General features: G+C 39.4%; 1 protein-coding gene across 1 annotated transcript in view; it reads right to left on the bottom strand.

Moving 5' to 3' along the window:
- PIK3C2A (phosphatidylinositol-4-phosphate 3-kinase catalytic subunit type 2 alpha) overlaps nucleotides 1-21,025 on the bottom strand; it is a 95,138-nt gene extending 74,113 nt beyond the window's left edge. The window contains exon 1 of the mRNA XM_036098635.2: nucleotides 20,887-21,025. The gene's annotated coding sequence lies outside the window, so the exon portion shown is untranslated. The remainder of the gene's footprint in view (nucleotides 1-20,886) is intronic.
- Nucleotides 21,026-27,158: the final 6,133 nt, after the last annotated feature.

Below are 27,158 nucleotides of genomic sequence, written 5' to 3'. Positions count from 1 at the left end.
ATCATTTGATGACAAACATTTAGCAGGAAACAATTTCACACATGCTAATTCAAAATGCAAACTTCAATACTAATGTTCTCCTAATTCAAGCTGAAAAGACAATATAACTAGTTTTTGAATGATGATTGTATGCCATCTGCCAAAATGTCCCAACATAGAGTAACCCAGTGATGATCACATGGCTGTAGCTACTTTAAATTCTTCAAAAGAGGGCAATTAAATTATTCAGTTAAACTTTGGGATACCATTTGCAGACCCAAAAGAATTAATTTAAAAGCTCTTGGCTTCTTCTGTGGTAGACATTCATTTACAATTTAAATTTAAATCTCAGAAAAAATAAAACAAGCCAGTCCTGTTTCCCATCTAAATATTTTCTGATCTTAAAATTCAAGATAAGTAAAAAAAAGAGAAATAATTTGAGTTCAACAATGCAAATATTTCTCATCTAAAATGAAAATGAATCTAAAAGAAAATTAAATAATGGCACCCCATGGAACTGAATACTATGCCACCATTAAAAATAAAATTATTAACACTGCATAACCGTGGAAAATATTTGTTAAAACTGTAGCAAGTATCTACATATCTCTATCTATACATACACCTACACCTATATATGTTGTATGCATAGAGATATGTAGACACTAAATGCCAAACACTGCTTAAAGCAACGTATTAATTTAATCCTCATAAATTATATTAAGTAGCTATTATCTCTAGTATACAAATGAAAAAACTTGATACAAATTATATAATTTGCCCAAGTTCATAGTAGCTAGCAAGTGGTGAGAGAACTCAAATCCAGGCACTGCTAATTTACTATATTTTTATGTTAACAGTTACTTGGAATAAGTGTCTAAACATACCTTATCCTGTATAAATACCAACTGTCTTCCTCAAGGCTAGTTACCTCATCTGCATTAATAAATTTTATTGTTTTAATTCTATCATGAAGCAATTAATGCTATTTAGTTATAACATGTGCCAATTTATTAGTTAATTTATTATCACATGACTAGCAAATTTATTATTTCAATGAGGATATGAATTCTTATTTTATTCATCCCCTTTTTCTACTCTACTGTAGTTGTTAAATGAATGTCTCAACAACTAGGGAACTTAAGACACTGTTCTTTTTATCAAAGAGAAGCTCAAATTCTGCAACAAACAAACAAAAAAACAGACTAAAAGAGCTTATTAATAAGTCAACTAAAACTGGGACACCTGGGTGGCTCAGTCGGTTATGCGTCTGCCTTCAGCTCAGGTCATGATCCCAGGGTCCTGGGATTGAGTCCCACATCAGGCTCCTTGCTCAACGGGGAGCCTGCTTCGCCCCCTGGCTGCCGCTCCCCCTGCTCGTGTTCTGACAAATAAATAAATAAAATCTTAAAAAAAAGCAAAAACGAAAACTAAAACTGAAAAATCATGTGGTTGAGTTTAGAATAAACAAGTGGGGCAGAAAAAATTATCTTGGAAACTACGGGGGAGATGGCAACAGAAAACTAAAATTAGGAGAGGAGGAGGTACCTGGCTGACTCAGTCAGTGGAGTGTGTGACTCTTGATCTCAGGTTTTGAGTTTGAGCCCCATGTTGGGTGTAGAGATTAAAGGAAAACTCTCAAATAAATAAAAATAGGAGAGGAGCTTCATCTGTTCTAAAAGGAAAAACTCCAGTAGACAAGATAATATTCTCCTATCTCTATGATTCATGGAGGGAAAAAATTCATCTGACCAAAGTAACCAAGTACTTTGGTATTAGGCACTATACAACTTCGTAAAAAAAGATAATATGGAAGGGGCGCCTGGGTGGCTCAGTCGTTAAGCGTCTGCCTTCGGCTCAGGTCATGATCCTGGGGTCCTGGGATCAAGCCCTACATCGGGCTCCCTGCTTGGCGGGAAGTCTGCTTCTCCCTCTCCCACTCCCCCTGCTTGTGTTCCTGCCCTTGCTATCTCTCTCTCTCTCTAATAAATAAATAAAATCTTGGGCGCCTGGGTGGCTCAGTTGGTTAAGCAACTGCCTTCGGCTCAGGTCATGATCCTGGAGTGCCAGGATCGAGTCCCAGGATCGAGTCCCGCATCGGGCTCCCTGCTCAGTGGGGAGTCTGTTTCTCCCTCTGACCCTCCCCCCTCTCATGCTCTATCTCATTCTCTCTCTCAAATAAATAAATAAAATCTAAAAAATAAATAAATAAATAAATAAAATCTTTAAAAAAAAAAAAAAAAGATAATATGGAAGAATGTCCAGGTGTTTGTTGGGTGAGATTAGGTTAGCACTATTCAATAGGAATGGAATGCAAGCCACATACTGAATTTAAAAATTTTTACAACTACATTAACGGAAAGAAACAGATGAAATTAATGATACACTTTATGTAATCCAATATATTCAAAATACTGTCATTTCAATAGGTAACCAATATAAAAATACGAATGGGACATTTTATCTTCTTTTTTTATATTGTCTTCAAAACATGTTATATATTTTACACTTACACATTTCAAACTTAGACTCGCCGTATTTCAAGTGCTCAAAAGACAAAGGTGGCTAATGGACAACTTAACGGTTAGAATTTATAAGGAAAGGAACAAAACGCATCGTGAACAAACTCATTAATTTCTGGATGGTAAGGAAAAATTTATCTTCCCAAAGGGAAATCATCCCTTCCCTCAAGTCAATAAAATATCTCTAATGTCTATTAGTTAATTTTCTGGGGAAGAAAAATTTTGTTTAAGTTCTGTAGACGACATATAGCCTTTTAACTAAGGTCTGTCTTACCATTCTTGATAAATTTTTCATTTTTAAAGTATACAATTTCTAATTGTTCTACAATTAGCAAACTGTTAACATTTCATAGATAAATGTGTTTACAATCGACCACACAGGATTACAAAATTACAAAAAGATTAACTATTTAAGTATAGGGGAAAAAAAAAATCATAAAGCCAAAATAACCCATGGAATTCCTAGTTAACCTCAGCATAAAGAAGCCCATCCTAATAGGATTCAAAAGCTAGGAAGAGAATATTCAAATATGTATTTATTTAAAAAAAAATTTTTTTTGGTAAACAAGCACCACATAATTTATTCATTTCTTCAATAAATATTTATTATTGGGTGTATACTAGATGCTGAAAAACAAAATAAAAATAACTTAACCATTAGGGGTCCCTGGCTGACTAAGTCAGAAGTGCAGATAGCTCTTGATCTCACGGTCCTGAGCTGGAGCAACAGATTGGGTGTAGAGATTACTTAAATAAACTTAAAAAAAAAAAAAAATTAACCATTAAAAATATCAATGAAAAAACAATAAACTTGGGGTGCCTGGATGGCTCAGCCTGTTAAGCGTCTGCCTTCAGCTCACTCAGTTCATGATTCCGGGTTCCTGAGATGGAGCCCACACAGGGCTGCCTGCACAGCAGGGAATATGCTTCTCCCTCTGCCTCTGCCCACCCTCACTCATGCTCTCTCTCTCAAATGAATAAATAAAATCTTTAAAAAATAAAATAAAATAAAGTTATACCAAATATACTAAATTGATAATATACAGAGAAAGAGAAAAAATACTCATCACACCAAAACCTGTAAGATACAGTAAGTAGATAAAGGAAAATTTAGTTTTTTTTTTTTAAGATCTATTTATTTATTTATTTGACAGTGAGAGGGAGAGAGGGAGAGAGCACAAGCAGGGGGAGCGGCGGGCAGTGGGAGAGGGAGAAGCAGGCTCCCCGCTGAGCAGGGAGCCCAATGTGGGGCTCCATCCCAGGACCCCAGGATCATGACCTGAACCAAAGGCAGACGCTTAACCAACTGAGCTACCCAGGAGCCCCGAAAAATTTAGTTTTAAATGATACTAGAAAAGTGGAAAGGTTGAAAAGTGAATGAAATAAGCATCCATCTCATGATGCTTGTGTTCCCTCTCCAGCTGTCTCTCTCTGTGTGTCAAATAAATAAAATCTTTGGGGGGGGGGAAGAAATTGAATTAGCAGTCAAAAATGTTTTCAAGAACACTGCAGGGCCAGACGGCTTCACTGGCTTTATATAAGGAAGAAACAATAACCTTTCACAAACTCTTCCAGAGAACAAACAAGAAGGTATGCTCCCCAAACTTTTTATGAGACTACTATAACTGATAACAAAACCAGGCAAGGATGAGAAAATTACAAACCAATCTTACTCATACAATATACAAAATACAATATACAAAAAGTCCTAAACAAAATAGCAAACCAAACTTAGCTGTAAATACAAAATTCAATTTACTACATCAATAAAGAATTAAAATAGAAAAAGCATATGTTCATCTCATTTACCAACTACGAACAGAAGGGAAGTTCCTTATTTGACCGTGAGTAGCAACAAAAATCATACCTAATGATAAAACCTTAAAAGCTTCCCCCTTTACAATAAAAAAATTAAAAAAAAAAAAAAAAAAAAAAAAAGCTTCCCCCTTTGACCATGAACAAAAACCAGGATGCCCACAGTCACTTCTATTCAACACCTTATAGACTCCTAGACAGCACAGAAAAGAAAAAGAAAATTTAGGGTCAAAAGGAAGAAACAAAACATTATGCAGATAAAGTAAAAATTCCAAAGAATATGTAGATAATAGCAATGCTAGATTTTAGCAAGATTATTGGAAATGATTCTAATATATAAAAATCAATTGTATTTCTATATATCCACAACAAATGGTTTAAAAAGGCCATTTTCAACACGATAATATTTACAGTAACACACAAAACCCACTAACGCAATACATGTAACAAGAAGTTGTGGGGGAAATTATAAAACTTTACTGACAAATACTAGGAGTATCTGAATGTAAGGGATATTTTTCCATGTTTACAAACTTGAAAACTTAATTTTATGAAGATGCCACCTCTCCTGAAATAGATCTATAGGCTTGATGAAATCCCAATCAAAATTCAACAACTTTTAAAATAAAATTTGACAAGGTGATTCTAAAATTTATTCACTAACCAAAATGGCCAAAATAGCCAAAACCCTCTTGAAAAAGAACAAGGTGGGAAGATTTGCTCTACCCATTAAAGACTTATTCTGAAACTAATTTTATTTAAGATAATATGCTATTTATGCAAAAAGAGATAAACCTAATAAAGAACAGGCTAAGAGGTCAAAAACAGAAACACACTTGCACAGACACCTGATTGAAGACAAGTGGTGTATCAGAGCACAGGGAAAGAACTGTCTTTTCAATAAATGAAGCTACAACAAATAAAGGGAATATGAGATGGATTCCTACTTCTCTCCTTAAGCAAAAATCAACTCAAGGCAAACCAAACATCTAACTGTGAAAGGAAAAACTAGAATCAGAGAAGGGAAAAATTTCTTAAACAAGACAGAAAGCACTAACCATAAGAGAAAAAATAAATTTGACTATAATCCACAACTTTTGTTTATCAAAAGACACCAAAGAGGATGATAAAAACAAGCCACAAAAAGGAAGAGATCTTTAACATATAACCAAAGGACTCAAATCCTAGATAAATAACTTCTACAAACTAAAAAGAAAGATAATCGTAAGAACCTTCAAATAACATTACCCACCACAGTCCCTAGTAGGAACTAACCTGGAAGTAGTCATTAGCTCAATCTCTAGTTCCGCTCTCATCTCCAGAGGTCAGGGGGTGGGGCGGGGGGTGGGGGGTGTGAAACTGAAAGTTCCAATCCTCTAAACATGCCTCAAGTCTTTCTGGCGACCAGCCCCATTCTGAAACTATCTAGGGATCTCGGACACTATTAATCTCATTAGCATACAAAAGAAACTCTAGAAATTCCAAGGGCTTTAGGAGTTGCATGACAGGAACCGGGCACAAAGACCAAATATTTATTTTTTATTACATCAGAGTTCATTCAGTGGAATTCTATACAGTAATGCCAATGAACTACAGCTATAAGAAAAAAATGAGTAAAACGTAGAAACATGACAAGCACATGGACACAAAAATACATACAATGATTCCATTTACATAAAATTCAAAAACATGGGCGCCTGGGTGGCTCAGATGGTTAAGCGTCTGCCATCAGCTCAGGTCATGATCCCAGGGTCCTGGGATCAAGTTCCTCATCAGGCTCCCTGCTCCTTGGGAGCCCGCTTCTCCCTCTGCTTTTCTCTCTCTCTCTCTCTCTGTCTCTCATGAATAAATAAATAAAATCTTAGGAAAAAAAACAAAGTTCAAAAACATGAAAAACTATATTGTTTAAGAATGCTTACATAACGGTAAAACTGTGAAGAAAAGGAAAGGATTCTCAAAAGTTAGGATAGTGGTTACTCATGGAGGGATGCAGAGATTCATGACCAAGGATAAGTACATTGGGGACTTCTGGAATACAAGCAATGTTCTAGTTCATTACCTATTGAGTGGTTACACAAGTGTTTATTTTACAATTACTTGTTAAATAATCATATATGCTTTATGCACTTTTCTGTGAGTTATTTCATAATAAAAAAAGAATCCACTACCCACATATTTTAAATTCAAATAGTTTAAATATTTTCATATCATATTATACATGGTATGTGAAAATTAACACCACCTGCAATTAACAGTATGTGGGGTTTTTTTAAAATTCACGTGTGGCAAATTATATGAACACAAGAAGCTCAACTTTTTAATAATGTCATAAAAAATACAAATAAGAGCAATATTGTCCCTTTTCGTTTGCCAATCTTTAGGCTAAATTAAGGACACTACTCATTCATTAAGGGATATGGAGAAAGGGTAATTAAGACTGCAAAAGAAAACAACAAATTATGGTTTCCCAAATTTTCACCATCTGTGAATCACTTAATGGGCATTGCACATAATATGATTTATGTCAAAAAAATTCATTGCATTTTAAAATACAACATTTAAAATAGATACTCCTACCAGCGAGAGATGATTGCACGCTCTCACCATTTATGTTATATCCAACAAATTTATTTTTTTCTTTTAAGATTTTTATTTATTTGAGAAACAGAGATAGCGAGAGAGAGAGACAGCACGAGCGCACACGAGTGGGGAGGAGAGGGAAAAGCAGGCTCCCCAGTGAGCAGGGAGCCCAACGCGGGGCTCGATCCCAGGACCCCAGGATCATGACCTGAGCCAAAGGCAGATGCTTAACTGAGCCACCCAGGCGCCCCTCCAACAAATTTATTTTATTTAAATTGAATTAGAAAATCCTAATTAAAAAAAAAAGAAAATCCGAATTATAGCTTGTCAAGAACGCAACAATGTTTGATGGTAACTCCATCAGATAGTTATTGATATGTACATAAAATCTGATAGGCTCCACCTTCAAATATTTCTTGAATCTGAGCATTTTTTCTTTATATTCCTACTACCATCCTATACCAACCATCATCTGTTGCCTGGATTATTGGAATAGCTACCCAATCTGTTTCTGCAAACCCTCCACCCTCTATCTTCAGACTACTCTCAACACAGCAGACAGAGTGATACTGAAAAACTTCGATCTTCTTACCCCTCCACTCAGAACTTTCAACAGTTCCTATTTCACTCAGAAAAAAAGTAAAATCCTTATAAAAGTCCACCAGGCACTCTAATATCTGGTCTCCCTATTACTTCTCTCCTGTAACTCTCCTCTCTGCTACTGTCCAACTAGCCTCCTTATTGTTCTCAAATACATTATCCTTCTGAGAGCCTTTGCTCTTCAGTTCCCTCTAGACTGCTCTTCCCCTGGATAGCTGAATGGCACACTCTCTCACCTTCAAGTATTCATTGAGGAGGTGACATTTGAGTAAAGTCCTCCCTGATAATCAAGTTAAAACTGCAACTTTCTCTAACTCCACTGTCTATGCACTTTACTTACCTTTTCCTTAGTAATTAGTACCATCCAGTATACTATAGATTTTACTTATTTTATTGTCTAGCTTTCCCCCTCTAGACTATAAATTTAATGAAGCTGGGATTTATCTGTTAGACTCACTCCTATATCCCCAGCACCTAGAACAATCCTAGAACAAGCAAGCTTTCATTCAAATGTTTGTTAACAAATAAATGAAATTTAATCTAATATGGACCAGATTAGGAAGCAATTCTTCATTGTAGAGTGCCTCTGGTACTCAGTAAGATACTTAAAATTACATAAAAATATCTTACTCAAAATGAGTATTTTAAACTAAGAGATACCATAGATTTTTTTAGTCCACTCTTGTTGCATTCATTTTCATTTAAAGTATTTGGAAGTCATCTTAAATGTGCCAAATTATAAACCATTAATTTCTTTCTCTGAGGGAATAAAATTGTGTGTGTTACTCTCAGAATTGTTCTTCAGAGCCACATGGTCCTTTCTAGTCAGACCAAAAGACATCACTATTTTGAAGTACTTGTGAAAAATGTAGTTCGTGTCTGCTTGTTGATTAGAAATATAGGCCTTGGGGTCAAGAGAGCAATTTCGCTAGAGATGAATCTTGAGGCTTTACCTATATAAAACTAAAGACCTGAAGTCATGAAAGTAGTTGCAATTGCCCTGGGAGAATGTGTAACGTGAAGAGAAAAAAGAGAGACAAGGAGGAAATCAGAAGGGCCACTAATATCTAAGCAGGAAACAAAAGGTCAGAGAAAAATAATAGGTGTGAAGACTGGTATCAGAGAAATAAGGAAATTCAACATCCCTTTAAGAAGGATGTGGTTAGTAGTGTTGGAAACTACAGAGAGGCGACACAGGATAAAGGTTGAAAAAGAAAAAAAACCCTCAAAATCTAAGAGCTCGTTTTTGATTATTTTAATAATAGTTTCGAGATATAATTAACTTATAAAATTCACTCTTTTAAAGCATACAATTCAGCTGTTTTCATATATTCAGAATTGTGCAACCATCACCCCTAACAAATTGCAGAACATATTCATCACCCCCAAAAGAAACCCTTTACCCATTAGCAGTCCCTCCTCCTTTCCCCATCCCACAGACCCTCAGTAGTGATTTTTCAAAGAAAACAATTTGGAGAAGTGCAGAAAACTGGAAAAGGAATTGCAAATGGCAAAGGCATATTATTATTATTATTTAAGATTTTATTTATTTATTCGACAGAGAGAGAGACAGCGAGAGAGGGAACACAAGCAGGGGGAATGGGAGAGGGAGAAGCAGGCTCCTGGCTGAGCAGGGAGCCCGACGCGGGGCTCGATCCCAGGACCCTGGGATCATGACCTGAGCCGAAGGCAGACGCTTAATGACTGAACCACCCAGGCACCCCAAGGCATACTATTCTTTCAAGTCATTGACAGTACAGGGAACTAAGAGAGACAGGAGGTGTCAGGAATGGCTGTTTAAAATGGTTTAAAAAGGCCTTCAACATATAGTAGATTGAAGACAAGAATTCAGGGTACAAAGACAGAAAGACACCTAAGACTGGAGATTCACACTAGCTTAGATACTGGGTACAGCTGGATATGAATCAGAAGCATAGATGAAGGGTCTGTCTTGAAAAGGAGAAGACATTTTACAAAGCAGAGGCGATAAAGGTAAGGAACTACTAGGTCAATAACTAAAAATGGAGGACTGGGGGAGCCAATGGTGGAAAGCAGATTTTCACTACCCAAAGTTTGGTAGAGTTTTAAATACTTCATCATTTGTAAGCTAAGCTTTACTATTTTAAAACAAAGGTAGGGAAAGGGATTTTCCTGTTACTAGGATATACAGAGTGGCAAGATACTGTCTCACTTCAATAGTGAAAAGCAAGCTAAATAAGCTTTAAAAAAATATTTTTAAGGGACATCAGAGAGCAAAGGACACACATTAAAAACCCTAATGAAGGGGCGCCTGGGTAGCTCAGTTGCTTAAGCATCTGCCTTTGGCTCAGGTTGTGATCCCTGATCCTGGGTTTGATCCCTGGTCCTGGGTTTGAGCCCTATGTCGGGCCCCCTGCTCAGTGGGGAGCCTGCTTCTCCCTCTCCCTCTGCCCCTCTCCTCTACTTGTGCTCTCTCTGTCAAATAGATAAATAAAATCTTCTTAAAAAAAAAACAAAACCTTAATGACTTAAATTCCCAAAAGTGATAAACTTCTCATAGGAGAGGCGGGTCCATTGTTATTCTCATCCCTGGTACAGAAGAGCAGGAAAAATGCACTGCAGACAGGGATAAGGAAAAACACCTTAGACTTTTGATAAACACTTTTAACAGCCACGTGTAGGCTACCATTACAGATTAGAATTCTGAGGTGTGATGGAGGTAAATCTGAGTGGCCTAAAGCCCTGGATTAAGAATTATAAGGAGCCCCAGGCATGGAACAAGTCTGTACCCTTCCACCAACTCTTTCCCTCAGGTCTTCACTAAATGCATAGGTAGCACACTGAAAGCTGGGGACAGAGCAGAAGAGCTGAAAGAGATCCCCCCTTGAAGTATGTGGGCCCCCCTGAAGTATAAGAAATCCACTTGAGGCACTCCAAGCTTTTAGCTACCAATGGCTGGGGATGGGGCAGGAGAGCTGAGAAAAAAGCCCTCCAAAGCATTCTAGGCCTTTATGAAAGATAGGCGCCCTCCAGAGGCTGGGCTAAGGGCAGCAAGGCAACGATCTCCCGAGACACAGAAGCCAAGAACAGAGAAAGCAGAGAACAAAGGGACTTCCCAGCAACCTTAAAAAAAAAAAAAAAAAAGCTAGCAGCTAGGCTACAAAACAAACCTCTAGAATCAAGTCAGTGGGGGTGCCTGAGTGGCTCAGTTGGTTAAGCGACTGCCTTCGGCTCAGGTCATGATCTCAGGGTCCTGGGATCAAGCCCCGCATCGGGCTCCCTGCTCGACGGGAAGCCGACTTCTCCCTTTCCCACTCCCCCTGCTTGTGTTCCCTCTCTTGCTGTCTCTGTGTCAAATAAATAAATAAAATCTTTAAAAAAAAAAAAAAAATAGAATCAAGTCAGTGTTCAGATCCCAAATCCTTCTGAAGAGAAAGTCATCACTGCCACCCAAAGTACTTCAACCCAGTGGTAAACTGAGTCAAATTAAAGTTGCAACAAAGCACAGACCCATCTTACTTATAAATCAGACTTTCTCAGTTCAGTGGCCTGACAGAATAAGGTACGTTTAAGTTGTGCTAATATATAATCCAAGATTATAAGACAAAGAAAATGTGACCCGGAGCACCTGGGTGGCTCAGTCGGTTAAGCATCTGCCTTCAGCTCAGGTCATGATCCCAGCGTCCTAGGATGGAGCCCCACTTTGGGCTCCCTGCTCAGCAGGGAGCCTCCTTCTCCCTCTCCCTCTGCCTGCCGCTCCCCCTGCTTGTGCTCTCTCTGTCAAATAAATCAAATAAATAAATAAAGAAAATCTTAAAAGAAAAGAAAATGTGACCCATGGTCAAAGAAACAGTCAAAACAAGCAGATACAGTGATGGCCCACATGTTGGAATTATCAAACAAGAACTGAGGATGAAATTACTAATTAGGATGAAAATACTAAATGATCTAGCAGAAAAAATGAAGGAGATGCATGGAGGGAGGGGGTGGCAGTTTCAGCAGAATGATACAAATTACAAAAAAGAATCAAACAGAAATACTAGAAAAATAAATCAGAAATGAAGAATTAGATCAACTGAAAGCATTAGAAAAGACTAATAAACTCGAAGACAAATCAATAGGACACATCCAAACTATGACAGAAAAAAAAGGAGAAAGATAAATCGGCATGCCTGTGGGACAATTTCAAATGGTCTAACATTTATAACTGGAGTCCCAGGAGAGGATAGAAGAGAATAAAAGAGAAAAAATATTTGAAAAGAAAATGACCAAGAACTTTCTGCAAGTAAAGAAAGACATCAACCAAACAAATCTAAGAAGTTTAGAAGCCCGAGCAGGATAAAAATATACTAGAGAATGAACCTAATGGGATCACAGAGTAATGTAAACAACTACTTGGAAAGAAGTGGCTTCAGTTCTTACTAATATTCGTGAAGTCAAATGAATCTAATATACAGAGCCTAGTCCTAAAGAAACCAGGGAGGTTTCTATAATGACTTGTAAATTTTAACCTTTTCTCCAAATTTAGATATGTTAGATATACAGCTATATTTCTAGTTTCTTATTTAAGAAACTTTCTTATTTAAACCTAATTTTAGGGTATTAAGGAGGGTACGTGTTGTGATGAGCACTGGGTGTTATACGCAACTAAGGAATCGTTGAACACTACATCAAAAACTAATGTACTATATGTTGGCTAACTGAACATAATAAAAAAAATTAATTAAAAAAAATTAAACCTAATTTTACTCTGGATTTTCAGTGAAACTTTTTTCTTTGGGTTGGAATGTTTTCTGATAAAAATTAAAAATAAGCGGGGTGGGGCACCTGGGTGGCTCAGTCATTAAGCATCTGCCTTCAGCTCAGGTCATGATCCCAGGGTCCTGGGATCGAGCCCCGCATCGGGCTCCCTGCTCAGGAGGAGGCCTGCTTCTCCCTCTCCCACTCCCCCTGCTTGTGCTCCCTCTCTCACTGTCTCTCTCTGTGTCAAATAAATAAAATCTTAAAAATAAATAAAATAAAAATAAAAATAAGCGGGGCGCCTGGGTGGCTCAGTCAGTTAAACATTTGCCTTCAGCTCAGGTCATGATCTTGGGGTCCTGGGATCGAGCCCCACATCGGGCTCCCTGCTCAGCAGGGACTGCTTCTCCTTCACCCTCTCTGGCCCGCCCTCTCATGCTCACTCTCTCTCTCTCAAATAAATCAGTAAAAAATCTTTAAAAAATTAATAAGCTAAATCTCCAAACTCAATTATCAAAAATCAAAAATATTCTCAAAAAAAAAATCTAAAACCTACACCAATATGAACTTTCTATAATTAAATATTTCCAAGGAGGAAAAACACTAGTATATTCAATTATTAGGTGTGATAGGAAAAAAAAGGTGTCAGAGACAGTCACGTGAGCTTCACAACGTTCAAAGATATCTATCTGCTTTGCAGAAAAAATATATAAGGAAAACCAAAATGGAAACCGGGAGACCAATTAATAACTGAAATAATCTAGAAAAGAACTAGTAGGGGCGCCTGGGTGGCTCAGTTGGTTAAGCAACTGCCTTCGGCTCAGGTCATGATCCTGGAGTCCTGGATCGAGTCCCGCATCGGGCTGCCTGCTTGGCAGGGAGTCTGCTTCTCCCTCTGACCCTCCCCCCTCTCATGTGCTCTCTCATTCTCTCTCTCTCAAATAAATAAATAAAAAATCTTAAAAAAAAAAAAAAAAGAGAACTAGTAATTACTTGAACTAGGTTGGCAGCAATGGAAATATTAAGAATGGTTTTGTTTTTTTTTTTAAAGATTTTATTTACTTATTTGACACAGAGACAGAGAGAGCACAAGCAGGGGGAGCCGCAGGCAGAGGGAGAGGGAGAAGCAGGGAACCTGATGTGGGGCTCGATCCCTCCTGGGATCATGACCTGAGCCGAAGACAGCCGCTTAACCAATTGAGCCACCCAGGCACCCCAAGGATGGTTTTTCTTAAACAAGCAAACAAAAACATTAAGTTTAGACAGTAAATGAAATTAGGGGAAAAACAGTGATGTGATAAAGAATGATTTAGTTGTGGGGAGGGGGATACTATTTTTAATGGTATAGTCAGGGAAAAGATGAAATTGTAGTGATAACCTGGACATAAGGGGTGAGTCATGGGAAAAGCCACGACTTCCTAAGCTTCCTAAGCTTCACAAGTTTAAAGATGGGATAAGCCTAGCCAGCTCCCACATTCTTTAACCTCCATACCACACTTTATAATTATGCTTTGCCCAAGTACTATAAGCAATTAATAAAGGGCTTGATTCTCCCTGACAGTCATTATACTACTTTCAGCTCTTAGGAGCAACATTCTATACATAAAAGATTCACAACAGGGCATTCATCAAGAATGCATTCTATATCTGTATATATGTATCACTGTTTAGGAGGGGGACATGGAGGGGGGAATACAGTTACAGCAAGAGATTGCTGTTGAAAAGACATTTTACAGACAAAGCAGTTTTCAATCTAACTCAAAATCCTAACAGTAGCACTGCTTTGTGGAGATAATTACTGAACTTTGAACCACTTTATTGTCCATTCATTTAACATGAATCATTAAATATACTCTGACATTACCCTAATTCCAACATGACAAATAACAGTAAGCTTTTGTGCTAAATGTTATGGTATATGCCTCCATTTCCAACATAGCTTAAGATAGGAAAACATAAAACTGAGTTACAACTGAGAACCCCCCAAAATGAAATAATGAATAATGAATAATGAAAAGCTGACATGAATTATTTCTGGAATTTTCCCCCAAAACTCCGTAATTTCTATGGCTAACAAAATCTTGTTTTCAAATGACACCAACTGCATTAAATTGGTAGTTTTATAGAACAGTGATAACAAAGAAGAGAAAATGATGTAGTAGCAAGACTTGAGGCTCAAATATCAGACCTCTTAGTAACTGTGTAATCTTAAGCAAGCTACTTAATCTCCCTTTGTCTTAATTTTTTCATCTGTAAAAGATCATATCTGTGTTGTCAGGCTTAAATAATATATATAATGACTAGTTTATACAGACATCTAAAAATATATATATGTATTACATCTTTCCAATTACTGGAACCATCAATATATTCATACCACTAAAAAAAGGCAGCTTATTGGTGCGCCTGAGTGGTGCAGTCAGTTGAGTGTCTGACTGGTTTCAGCTCAAGTTGTGATCTCAGGGTCATGAGACTGAGCAACCCCTACCTCACCCCACCCCGCACTGGGCTGCGTGCCCACTGTGGAGTCTACTTGAAATTCTCTCTCCCTCTCCCTCTGCCCCTCCCACTTATACTCGCTCTCTAAAATAAATAAATCTTGGGGCGCCTGGGTGGCTCAGTCAGTTAAGCATCTGCCTTTGGCTTGGGTCATGATCCCGGGGTCCTGGGATTGAGCCCCGCATCATGCTCCCTGCTCAGGGGGGAGTCTGCTTCTCCCTCTCCCTCTACCCCTCCCCACTGCTCGTGCTCTCTTTCACACTCTCTCTCTCAAATAAATATTTAAAAAAAACCAAATAAAATAAATAAATCTTTAAAAAAAAAGGAAGCTTATCACCAATAATCACATGGAAAGATGTTCAATATCATTACTCATTAAGGAAATGCAAACCAAAACCACAATGAGATACCACTTCATATCTACTAGAATGGCTAAAATTTTAAAAATGGAGAATAAGTGTTGATAAGGATGTGGAAAAACTGAAACCCTCATACTTTGTTGATGGCAATATAAGATGGTGCAGCCACTTTGGAAAACACTTTGGTGTTTCCTCAATGAATTAAACATAGAATTTCCATATGACCCAGCAATTCCACTCCTACATACACCCAAAAGAATTAAAACAGAGTAACTGTACACTAATGATCACAGCAGTACTCACAATAGCTAAAAGGTAGCAGCAGCCCAACTGTCCATCAAAAAACAGATATACAAAATATGGTGTTTTTTTTTTTTTTTTAAAGATTTTATTTATTTATTTGACAGAGCGAGAGAGCACAAGCAGGGAGAACAGTAGAGGGAGAGGGAGAAGCAGGCTCCCCGCCAAGCAGGGAGCCCGATGTGGGGCTCGATCCCAGGACCCTGAGATCATGACCTGAGCCGAAGGCAGACGCCCAACCATCTGAGCCACCCAGGCGCCCCAAAATGTGGTGTTTTATTGAATCTCAAAAGCATTACGCCAAGTGAAAGAAGTCAGACTCAAAGGCTGGCACCTGGCTGGCATGTGACTCTTGATCTTGGGATTGTGAGTTCAAGCCCCACGTTGAGTGTATATAACTAAAAACAAAAACAAACAAAAACAAAAACACCTTTAAAAAAAAACAAAAAACGGGGTAAGTATGACTTCCCCAGAGTTGCAGATGACCATTTGTTTAAAAAAAAAAAAAAAAAAAAAAAAGGCTGAATACACCGTATGATGCCAATTTACAGAACTTCTGGGAAGGCAAAACTATAGGAATAAAAAAAAAATCAGTTGTCTGGAGGGTAAGTGAAAGAGACTGATTATAAAGGAGAATAAGGATACTTTTTGGAGTGATAGATTCTGTATCTTAATTGTGGTGGTGGCAGTTAAACGCTGTCACTCTCTTCAACTCCTAGAGCTGATACCTAAAACAAATGAATTTTACTCTAAATTATATCACAATAAACCTGATTTTTTAAAAAAAAAAAAGCTCTAAATAGTTACAGGGTCATGTCATACATTTCAATACAGGCAGAATTCCAGTCTGATAGATGTCATTATGAGATCCAGGCTACATTCCCTGGAGCCAAAGACCACCTTTTCCCAACTCAGCACTGTAGTCTAAAAGATATGTACACACTAAACTAAAAAGAGAGGTCAGAACAGTTATAAATCACGTTATGAACACATATAAAGGGACTTAATAAAGCAACTTGGTTACGGATACTCACAGCACTATGGTTTTGTTTATAAGTATACCTGGGTCTCCTTTAGAGCTTATCTTGGGGGGAAAATACATGCTTCGCATAATTCCCTAAACTGCACATAAAACATCTGAAAAAATGTTTTCCTGTTTCCTAATTAGACAGGTGTTTTTTTCCGTGTCTATCACTCCAACATCCACATTCTTTTCCCACCTCACCAGAAGGCAAAGTACCTGCATTGATTTCCCTCTATTGTCTCCCTCTCATTTTCCCTGCCCTTTTATCTTGAAAGAGGCTTTTGTCTTTGCTTTTCCCTCTCATTCCACAAAACTTTATTAAATAGTTTTTTCTTTTAAGTAGGCTCCACACCCAAAATGGGGCTCGAACTCACAACTCCAAGATCAAGAGTCAAAAGCTCTGCGGACTTAGCCAGCCAGCCCCATAACAGAACTTTAATACTTAATGTCTCCCTGCCACCACTGATATTTTCTGAAGATAAACCACCAATTTCTGTTTTTATAGGAAAATACTTTAAAAAAAAAAAAAAAATAGCCTGTTTCAATTAGGATTTCCCATACTGCAAATTTTTTTAACCAATATTCTTAACACTGCCTATTCCTTTCTCTTCTCATACTCAAATTCCTTATCAAATCCCTACTCATTTCACAACAGGAACTAACATTACTCTGCTGCTCGTTTATAGTCAACAACTTCTCCTTCAGTTCTCTTAACCATGTCTTCCATGCTACTCAAGCCACAAGTTCACAGTCTGTGCTAAGATTTCCTGAATCACCCAAATAATATAAAAGTTCTGACCATTGGCCTCTAAGTTCTTTATTACAGAGGTCTACTTATTCTCATCTCTTACTTCACCTCTGTGCTGTCCTTATTTTTTCAAACAGAACTCACAAATCCTTCCTTAACCCTGTATTTTACTTTCTCTTATCTAAGGTTTTCCCCAAGTTGTTCCCTGTGCATTGAAATAACTCTGTCCCTGAAACCTCATCACCTTCTTCCTACAGTAACAGTTTAAGATCTAAACTCTACTCAAGGGGCACCTGTCTCGCACAGTGGGTAGAGCATGTAGCTCTTGACCACCCCACGTTGAGTGTAAAGATTAAAAAAAAAAAAAAAGTTGCTAAGCCAGTAATAATTGCTTTCAAATCTATTAAAATCAAGAGCGTTTAAAAATCCCATACACAGCCAGCCAGCATGGGACAAGGAAGCAAAACAAGGGGCTTGACCCCAACATATTGGGGTTCAAAACCAGCTCTGCCATTCACTAACTGTAATCATGATGCAGCTGCTTAGTCTTCCTGAGCCTAAAATTCTTCATTTGTAAAGTGAGGACAATAACTTTATTTAAAAAAAAAATCCGAGGGGCGCCTGGGTGGCTCAGTCGGTTGGGCGTCAGCCTTTGGCTCAGGTCATGATCCCAGGGTCCTGGGATCGAGCCCCACATCGGGCTCCCTGCTCAGCGGGGAGCCTGCTTCTCCCTCTCTCTCTGCCTGCCGCTCTGCCTACTTGTGTTCTCTCTCTCTAATAAATAAATAAAACCTTTAAAAAAAAAAAAATCCCACTTGCTTTTGTACCCAAATAGCTAAATTAAAAATTTTAAGAAACCCAAAAAGTAGTTTAAAATTGTACAAATCTCCTTATTTATTTTTTAAAAAGATTTTATTTATTTGACAGAGAGCAGGAGAGCGAGCGAGAGAAAGCACAAGCAGGGGGAGCAGCAGAGGGAGAGGGAGAAGCAGACTCCTCGCTGAGCAGAGAGCCTGATGCAGGACTCAATCCCAGGATCAAGGGATCATGACCTGAGCTGAAGGCAGACGCCCAACCGACTGAACCACCCAGGCACCCCTACTCCTTTTTAACTGCCTAAAAGGTCAATGTGCACTCTCCCATTGTGTTTTTAATCCATCACTTGTAAATAACAGATTGCAGACAAAAAGAAGGGATACAACATATACGTAAATGCACAAAATAAAGGTATCAAAACTGTAACTCCAGCAGAGAACAGGGAAAACAATTTTTCTTCTAGTCTCAACCTTAAGCCTGTAAACAACCTGAAAGATATCCTATAGCAATCATTCCCAAGTATGACCATAATTCCAATCAAAAAAGATTCATGTCTGAATACCATCAAAATGATAAGAAATTATCAATTACTGGTAATACATTTCTCATAAGAGTTGCCTTTCCTTTTCAAGCAGGAATCCAAGATAGAAAAGCAGAATTTTCATACTGTATATCTGCATTGTTTAATATCGTAGCTACTAACCACAAGCAGCTATTGAGTGCTTGAAATGTGGCTAGTCCAAAGTGAGATGCGTTTTAAGTGTAAGATGGACACCAGATTTCAAAGATGTACCCCCCCCAAAAAAAAAGTAAAATATCTTACATATGTGGCTCTCATTTAGTATTTCTACTGGACAGCATTAATTTAGATATAAAATCTCAAATTAAAAAATGGATACCAAAGTAAGCAGCTTGCTTAATATCTTACTGCTTGGTAGTATCACAGGTGATACTTTTACCTGCCTTAATTTATTCTTGAAACATGAGAAATATAATAAAATGGATAATTTATGTTAGCAAATTAAGTAACAAGTTACAAAGCATTAAAAAAAAGTGCTTTGCACAGCTGCTCTGAAAAGTTTGGTCTGATGCTCTGATAAGAACTCTGAACTCTTGGGAAATTCAACACCCTCGTTAGGTATAAGTTCACTTATTGAATGTGCTTACAAGTGCAAAAACATTGCGCTAGATTAAAGAAAGATTCCTGGACATGGAACTGATGCAACAATCTTCAAGTGAAAATCTTAGAACCATTCATGGCAGAAGGGAGAAACAAAGAATCAGATGCTTAATATACAGCTAATTACTTATAATTTTATAGTTATATATATAATATATATATTATAGTTTCTAACTCCTAAATGCAAGCACATCAACTTTGATGTTGTGAAAAGGTTGTGAAACCTATGGATGAAAACATTAAAATACACTGCTTGCCAAGAAAAACTGAAAGCAACATGCATACAAAACAGGTTTTCATAAGAAAAAAAAATGCTTCAGAATCTATTAATTCAGGCAAAATTACTTGTAGAAGTAGCTCAATATATATATGCTTGGTAGCTATATAAAATCACTTTTGAATTAAGTTTGAGCTAAATAATAAAATCTATCTAGTCTCAGTCATAGTGCTTTTCAGTACTCAAAAACGGTCTTACTATTAAACTAGGAACTGTATAGACCTCAACTAGGTCTAATTTGCCATGGTGAATAAGAGCACTAACACCAAGTACGGCACAATGCTAAAAGGAGTCTCCTGTAGAAACTTAATCACAAGCCAAGGAGGCAAAGGTACAAAGTCTCTTCTGGAATCAGCGTTCCCGGACCTCCAAACAGGCTTCCCCTTTATACTATGTCTTCACAGCTCTCCTAATAGCTTTCTTTTTCCTACATCTCTTCTAAGCTGTGGCTTTGATACTCCAATATATTAAACAATTTTCCCAGCAGAGCTTTTCTGACACGCACCTGGAAAGATTTCAGGGTACCTCTTTAATAGGTAATCTTGTTCAAAGACGAAGACCTCCTTCCTTACTCTCAACACTCACTGTTCAAAATAAAAATATAATTACAACCTCAGCTTCTATCAGGCTAATTAACAGAAGGGAAGGAACTACCACAGGCTCTCTCTTCCACGTTCTTTATCCCCAGACTTTCCTCCTCACTTAGTTTTCTTCCTCATTTCCCTCCTCAATCCCTGCTCCCCCCGAAAAAATTTCCACAGCTAGAGAATCTCCTTTTTAAAGCCAAACCATTTAGTTAGGAAAATAAGTATGTACTTTTTTCTTCAATTATGTATTGTTCCTCTGTCACTCAGGAAGAGTTAAGCAAATATTTTTAATCTGACTGCACTCCCGGAAAGATGATGCGTTAAACACACACTTAAATAATACTGTTTTCCCGAATCAAGTGGATTCGCGGCAAAAAGGCAAACCGGGAGAAGTGAGAAGAAAAAAATCATTATCCCAAAAGCTGGAGATGGGACAAGGAGGTGGGGGGGGAGGGGGGTTACACAACTGAGAAGTGCAACACACTTCGCCAGAATCTAACAATTCAACAAGAGAATAGGACCGGCCACAGTGACTCCGGCCCCGTACCAAAGGACAAGGGGGTGGTCTCCCCTCCCCCTTGGGACAAAACTAACTCCCAGGCGCACCACCTCCCAGCCCCAGCCAAGAGGGGCCTAATGGGGGCGCGGGCCCCTCGCACCTTAGGCGGGGCTGTCAGAAACGGTCTGGGTGGAAGCAAGGCCCGGGGAGGTGAGACCCGCTGGGGAAACGCCAAAAGTACCAGATAGGGGGTCAAAGGCGGACACCCGGGGACTGGGGGCCGCAGCAAGGGACCCTCCCAGCCGGGCTCCCCGGGGTCCCTCGCTGCCCTTGGACAGCAGGGTCCCAGGTACCGGCCTCCGCCGCACCTACCACTCCTCACCTCACGCTGCCCGAGCCTCTGTCTCCACCGCAAACCGAGCCGCCGCAGCAGCCGCGGTCCGAGCCATTTCCCTCCCAGCCGCCTCAGCCGCCGCCAAGAGTCTCGGCGGACTCCGCGGCCAGCCAAGCAAATCACGTCACTTCCGACCAGGGAAGCACCGCCTTCCGCGCCCAGGCTTCTGGTGGATTGGCTGGTACAGACGGCCTACCTGAGGTAGTGGGCGGGGCTTGGGCGCGTCCCGTGAGGCGAGAGCTCGGGTAGTGGGGGCTTGGCTGCCGCTTCCCCTGGGCAGTGCCGGGTGGCCTCAGGACGTCTCTCCCTGTAGCACCAGACCAGGGGGTGGGGGTGTACCTTCGGGGACCCTAGCCGGCCACTTCTCCGGCCGGGCGTCCGCTAACCACCGAAGTACTCTATTGTTCCCGTGCCCTCTCCAGGGACTCAGCAGTCTCCTCCAGCCTGGCTGTGGTTCCCAAATTCGTGGTTTTGGCCCCAGGCCAAGGCGAGGTTAGTTTGTGACTGGAAAACTGAAAGGAACAGGCAAGATAGAAAATCATGCACTCCAGACATCATTTACCGACTGCTCACGGTGGATCAGGTGCTGTGGGGCGTGTTTTTAGCCCATCACGTGGATTGCGTAAAGCTCTTTCACGTTGGTGTCTCATTTAATCCTCAGCAGCCAGGTAAGGAAGATAGCTCAATGATAACTCACAGCTACACGGCTCTTCTCTACATGACGAAATATCTTTACATACAATCTCCAAAATAATACCTGCCTCATGAGAATTGAATGCGATTATGCTTGTAAAGTTTAGGCTTTAAATGTCTGATTTTAAAATTACATAACCATGTCAAGCAGATAGGAAAATTATCCCCATTTACAGATAGTGAAGCTAGGAGCAGGATTCAAATTCAGTTCTGACTCCAATCTGTAGCATTTTACAACAGATTGTCCCTTAAACAGTAAAGAGAAGGGGACATGCTCCTTCCACAGGCTTACAATCTAATGTGGTAGACTGATTTGGGCTTCAATTCTCAGTAAAAAATAACCACAACAAAAACAATACACTTTTTTAAAATTGTAAATGCTGTAAGTAGAACTTACCTCCAACAAATAATGGGAAAGAAATCTTTTCTCTTTCCCTTTTTTTTTCTTTTTTTTTTTTGGTAAGGTGGATGTGAAATGGATGAAGCCCTCCAATCACTCTAATAAACATGCCTACACCTCCCAGGAAATGAGACTGGACAGAGTTGCTACTCTATGGAGAAGCCTAGAAGCAACTGTATTCCTTGAGGCTGTGGCTACCAACTCTTGTCCACCCACCCTTCCTACTAGAGCTTTCCATCTCTTCCTCCCCTCCGCCCACTTCCAGGCAGACTTTACACACCCTAGAAGAATGTCCCTTAGGAATCTGTTTAGTTCCACACCATTGTTCTACTTTATCTTCTCATCAAAGGAGGAATTTCTAGAATTGGCAGCTCTTTCACAAGATTAAAAGGGGAGGGGAAAACGATTTATCTCAGCTGCTTTCCTAGCTTCCGCTCCAGAACTGAGTGTGCCTTCAGAAAAGAAGGAAGAGACCTTGAGAGAACACTGTGTCTTGAGGGAAGATTAGCTGTTTGACTTTTTTTTTATCTTTCTTATATTTTTTCTTATGAGAAATATTTTCTCTGGGTCCCAGAAGCACAGGGCCCTTGATGAGTGAATTTCTTGTAGTTCCAACTTCATTATTTTATTATGCTTCTCAAATGGCCAATACTTAGTAGCCTCTGATTGACCAGAAGGGTCCCAATAAAAAGAGAAAGGGAGTTTGATGGTTCTCCAGTTTCCAAAAAACTAGCATTCACAAATTGCCAGGTGTCAAGAATTGAACTAGTAGCCCTCTCTTAGCAGCTCATCTCTCTGGCAAAGGGTGTATGAGGATGGTTGTGTCAGCAGGAGAAACATAAATTTCTAGGACAGACTGGTGCTGCTGTCATTTGGAACCAAAGAAAACGTAGCTGGCAGCCATTTCTCCCTCTCCTACCAGGTTCAATATTAAGATTTGAAAGTAGAGAAAAGAATTGAGGAGGCATTATATTTTTAAGTGTTCCAATCCTAACCTCCCACAGAGTACTTAACAGCACCACAAATATTCCCAAACTTCTTCTAGAACCAAATGAGAAATGGGCAACCTTGTTTTACTACAGGTTAAAAAAAAAGAGAGAGAGAGAGAGTGGCTGATATTTACTGAGCATTTAAGGTCGGGCCCTCTTCTTAGTGCTTTACAAGTCATTGAGTTCCTCGAACAACCTTAAATAGTGGTGCCATTATTATATCCTCATTTTGTAGCTGAGAAATTTGAAGAACAGAGAGGATAAGGAATTTGCCTGTAGTCACACAGATACTAAATGGTACAACTGGGATCCAAACGCAGGTCTAACTGTAAGGCCCATGCTCTTTTACCTTCACACTGGCCCCCAAAAGGCCATGGAGATTTTAAAAGCAATAAAATAGCTATTAAAGGCCATTTATCAGTAAACCTGTTCTTCACTTTCCTTTCCCAATGCTGAATCCCCAACCCTGCTGGGTCCTATACCACACAACTTAAAACCTATGGTTTTTACTTCTCAGAGATCATTACCTAAGGCAGATAACACTGTCATAGAGAAATGACATTAAGAACATTAAATAGCCAAACTATAGAAAGAGTCCAAATGTCCATCAACTGATGAATGGATAAAGAAGATATGGTATATATATGTGTGTTTATATATATATATATAAAGATATGATGTGTATATACATTTATATATATAAAGAAGATATGGTATACACACACACACACACACACACAATGGAATACTACTCAGCCAACAGAAAGACTGAAATCTTGCCATTTGCAATGATGTGGATTGATGGAGCTAGAGTGTATAATGCTAAGTGAAATAAGTCAGAGAAAGACAAATACCGTATGATTTCACTCATAGGTGGAATTTAAAAAACAAAATGGATGAACATACACTATGGGGGAAAAAGAGAGGGAAACAAATCATGAGAGACTCCTAATGATAGAGAACAAACTGAGGGTTGATGGGGGGGGATGAGCTAGATGGGTGATAGGTATTAAGGAGGGCACTTGTTACGATGAGCACTGGGTGTTCAATGTAAATGATGAACCGCTGAACTCTACACCTGAGACCAATATTGAACTGTATTGTCAACTAACTAGAATTTAAATTTAAAAAGACCACATTAAATGTGTAGATAATGAAAGGATGTGAAGTTTGTAGAAGGAATATGAAATGTTTGCCTTGTAATTCATTCAGCAAAAAAAAAAAGTACTGAGCCCCTGTTTTCAATATATCAGGCACTATTGTCTGTGTTGGGGACACAGTAGTGAGCAAGATGAGGTGTCCCTGATCTCATAGAGCTTAGAGTCCAAGTCCAACAGGGGAGACAAACATAAAACACGTAATTAATTAATCATTTATCTAAATTGTAGTAAGTGGTATGAAGGAAAACTATAGGGTTCTTTGCTTTAAAATGGAAGGCAGAAAGGCCTTCCCTGAGGAAGTGGTGTTGAGCTGAGATCTAAAGGATGAGTAGAAATGACTGAGGATGAAGTAAGCAGAAAGCATCCCAGGCAGAGGGACAGTGTGTACAAAGACATTGAGGGAGGGGCGCCTGGGTGGCTCAGTCGTTAAGTGTCTGCCTTCAGCTCGGGTCATGATCCCAGGGTCCTGGGATTGAGCCCCGCATCGGGCTCCCTGCTCCGCGGGAAGCCTGCTTCTCCCTCTCCCACTCCCCCTGCTTGTGTTCCCTCTCTCGCTCTGTCTCTCTCTGTCAAATAAATAAATAAAATCTTAAAAAAAAAAAAAAAGACATTGAGGGAGGAAGGAGCATAGTTCAACTGAGGAACCGAGAGGCCAGTGTTGCTGTTGTACTAGGAACAAGAGGGAAGTGGCTTTAGATTTGGTGGTGGAGCAAGCAGATCATGCCGGGCCTGGGAGGTTATATTAAGAATTTAGGTCTTTATCCTAAGAACGAGGAGAAGGAGTTTGAGCTCTCAAATGATCCAAGTTGCATTTTAAAAAGATTTCTTATGGTTGAACGGAGCATAGAGCATGTATCAGAGTGAGGCTACAGAGGATTTAGGCAGCTCAGTTTGGGGGTTATTGCAACAATCTAGGGAAGTGATGATGGTGGCTTGAACTTTGCATAAGACACAGTAAATATAGAGCTGAGTCAGGGCTTTTGTCCTTGGAGACAGTCAAGTAGAGGAGAGAGATTTAGAAATAAGTATGATGTAGTAAGCATTACTAGAGATATTTTTAAGTAACTTTGGAAGCTTGGGAAAGAAGAGGGGAGGATGGAAGGTAGTTATCTATTTCTGCATATCAAATTACCCCAAAACTCAGTAGCTTAAAGCAACAAAAATTAACTATCTCACAGTTTCTTTGGTCAGGAATCTAGGTGCGGCTTAGATGAGTAATTCTGCCTTAAAGTTTCTAGTGAGGTTACAGTCAAGCTATCTGCTGCCAGTCTCACCTAAAGGCTTGAATGAAGAGAGATCCACTTTCATTTTCACTCATGTGGTTGTGATCTCTTGAAACATGGGTCTCTCCACAGGGCTGCCTCACAACATGGCAGCTGGCTTCCCCCAACATGAATGACCAAGAAAGCGCAAGAGAGAACAAGAGTGTGTGAGAGAAAGCATCCCCAAATAGAAGCTGCAGTCTTTGTAATCTAATCTCAGAAGTGAGGTCCCATCACTTCTGCCATACTCTATTCATTAGAAGAGTCAATAAGTCCAGTCCATGTTCAAGAGGAGGGGAATACACAAAGGTGAGGCATATACAAAGACTTGAATACTAGGAGGTGGGGGGTCACTGGGTCACCAGAAGCCGGCTACCACAGCAGGTTTCACAGAAGAGCTACCTCTTCTGTGGTTATACTGAAGTGGTTATATTGGAATTTTTTAGGAACATCTCAGGAGGAAGGGCACTCTAGGCAAAGAAAAGGGTATGTGAAAGATACAGAGATATCTTTCTATAAATTTACTTCTATGATTTCTACCTGTATACTTGCATCTTTGTGAAAAAAAGATATACAAGGATATTCATGGAAGCATTATCATATTAGTTTGCTAGGGCTGCCATAACAAAGTACCACAAACTGAGCGGCTTAAACAGTAAATTTATTGTCTCACAGTCCTGGAGGCTAGAAGTCTGAGATCAACATGTTGGCAGGGTTGGTTCATTCTTTTTTTTTTTTTTTTTTTAAAGATTTTATTTATTTATTTATTTGAGAGAGGGAGAGAGAGAAATAGCATGAGAGGGGAGAGGGTCAGGGGGAGAAGCAGGCTCCCCACTGAGCCGGGAGCCCGATGTGGGACTCGATCCCGGGACTCTGGGACCATGACCTGAGCCGAAGGCAGTCACTTAACCAACTGAGCCACCCAGGCGCCCAGGGTTGGTTCATTCTGACAGCCATAAGGGAAGTATCTGTTCTGGGTCTCTTTCCTTGGCTTGTAAGTGGCTGCTTTCTCCCTGTGTCTTCTTATCATCTTCCCTCTTAAATGTCTCTGTCCAACTTTCCTCTTCTTAAAAGGATACCAGTCGATTGTATAAGGGCCCACCCTAAATGACCTCATTTTAACTTGATTATAAGGAACCTATCTCCAAATAAGGTCACATCCTGAGATATTAAGGGTTAGGACTTCAATATTTGAATTTTGGGTGTAACACAATTCAACCCATAATAATTATATAGTAGGAAAAGAGTAAAAGCAACCTAAATTTCCAACAATAGGGAATGGGTTAAATAGGTTATGGTATGTCATAAAATGGGAAATGGAATACTATGTAGCTGTTAAAAAGATGGACTGATAAGATAAAAAATTCCAGGGGCCCCTGGGTGGCTCAGATGGTTAAGTGTCTGCCTTCCGCTCAGGTCATGATCCCAGGGTCCTGGGATCGAGCCCCGCATCAGGCTCCCTGCTTGGCGGGGAGCCTGCTTCTCCCTCTCCCTCTACTGTTACCCCTGCTTGTGCTCTCTCACTCTCTCTGTCAAATAAATAAATAAAATCTTAAAAAAAAAAAATCCAATGTGGAATAATCTTCAATATTCTGTTAAAGGAAAAAACCAAGTTGCCAAATAATTTGTGAAATGCTAGTATTTATGTGGAAAAACTAGAGTGTGTTGTAACAAAATAGGATACCTTGGGAAGGATACCCAAGAAATTGATAGTAGTGTCTGTGTCTATGAAGAACTGAGAGGCTGGAAGACAGCA

The sequence above is a fragment of the Halichoerus grypus genome, chromosome 11, assembly GCF_964656455.1.
Source record: "Halichoerus grypus chromosome 11, mHalGry1.hap1.1, whole genome shotgun sequence".
Taxonomy (NCBI): domain Eukaryota; kingdom Metazoa; phylum Chordata; class Mammalia; order Carnivora; family Phocidae; genus Halichoerus; species Halichoerus grypus.
The sequence above is the reverse complement of the archived record's forward strand: the minus strand, read 5'-3'. Positions and strand labels throughout refer to the sequence as shown.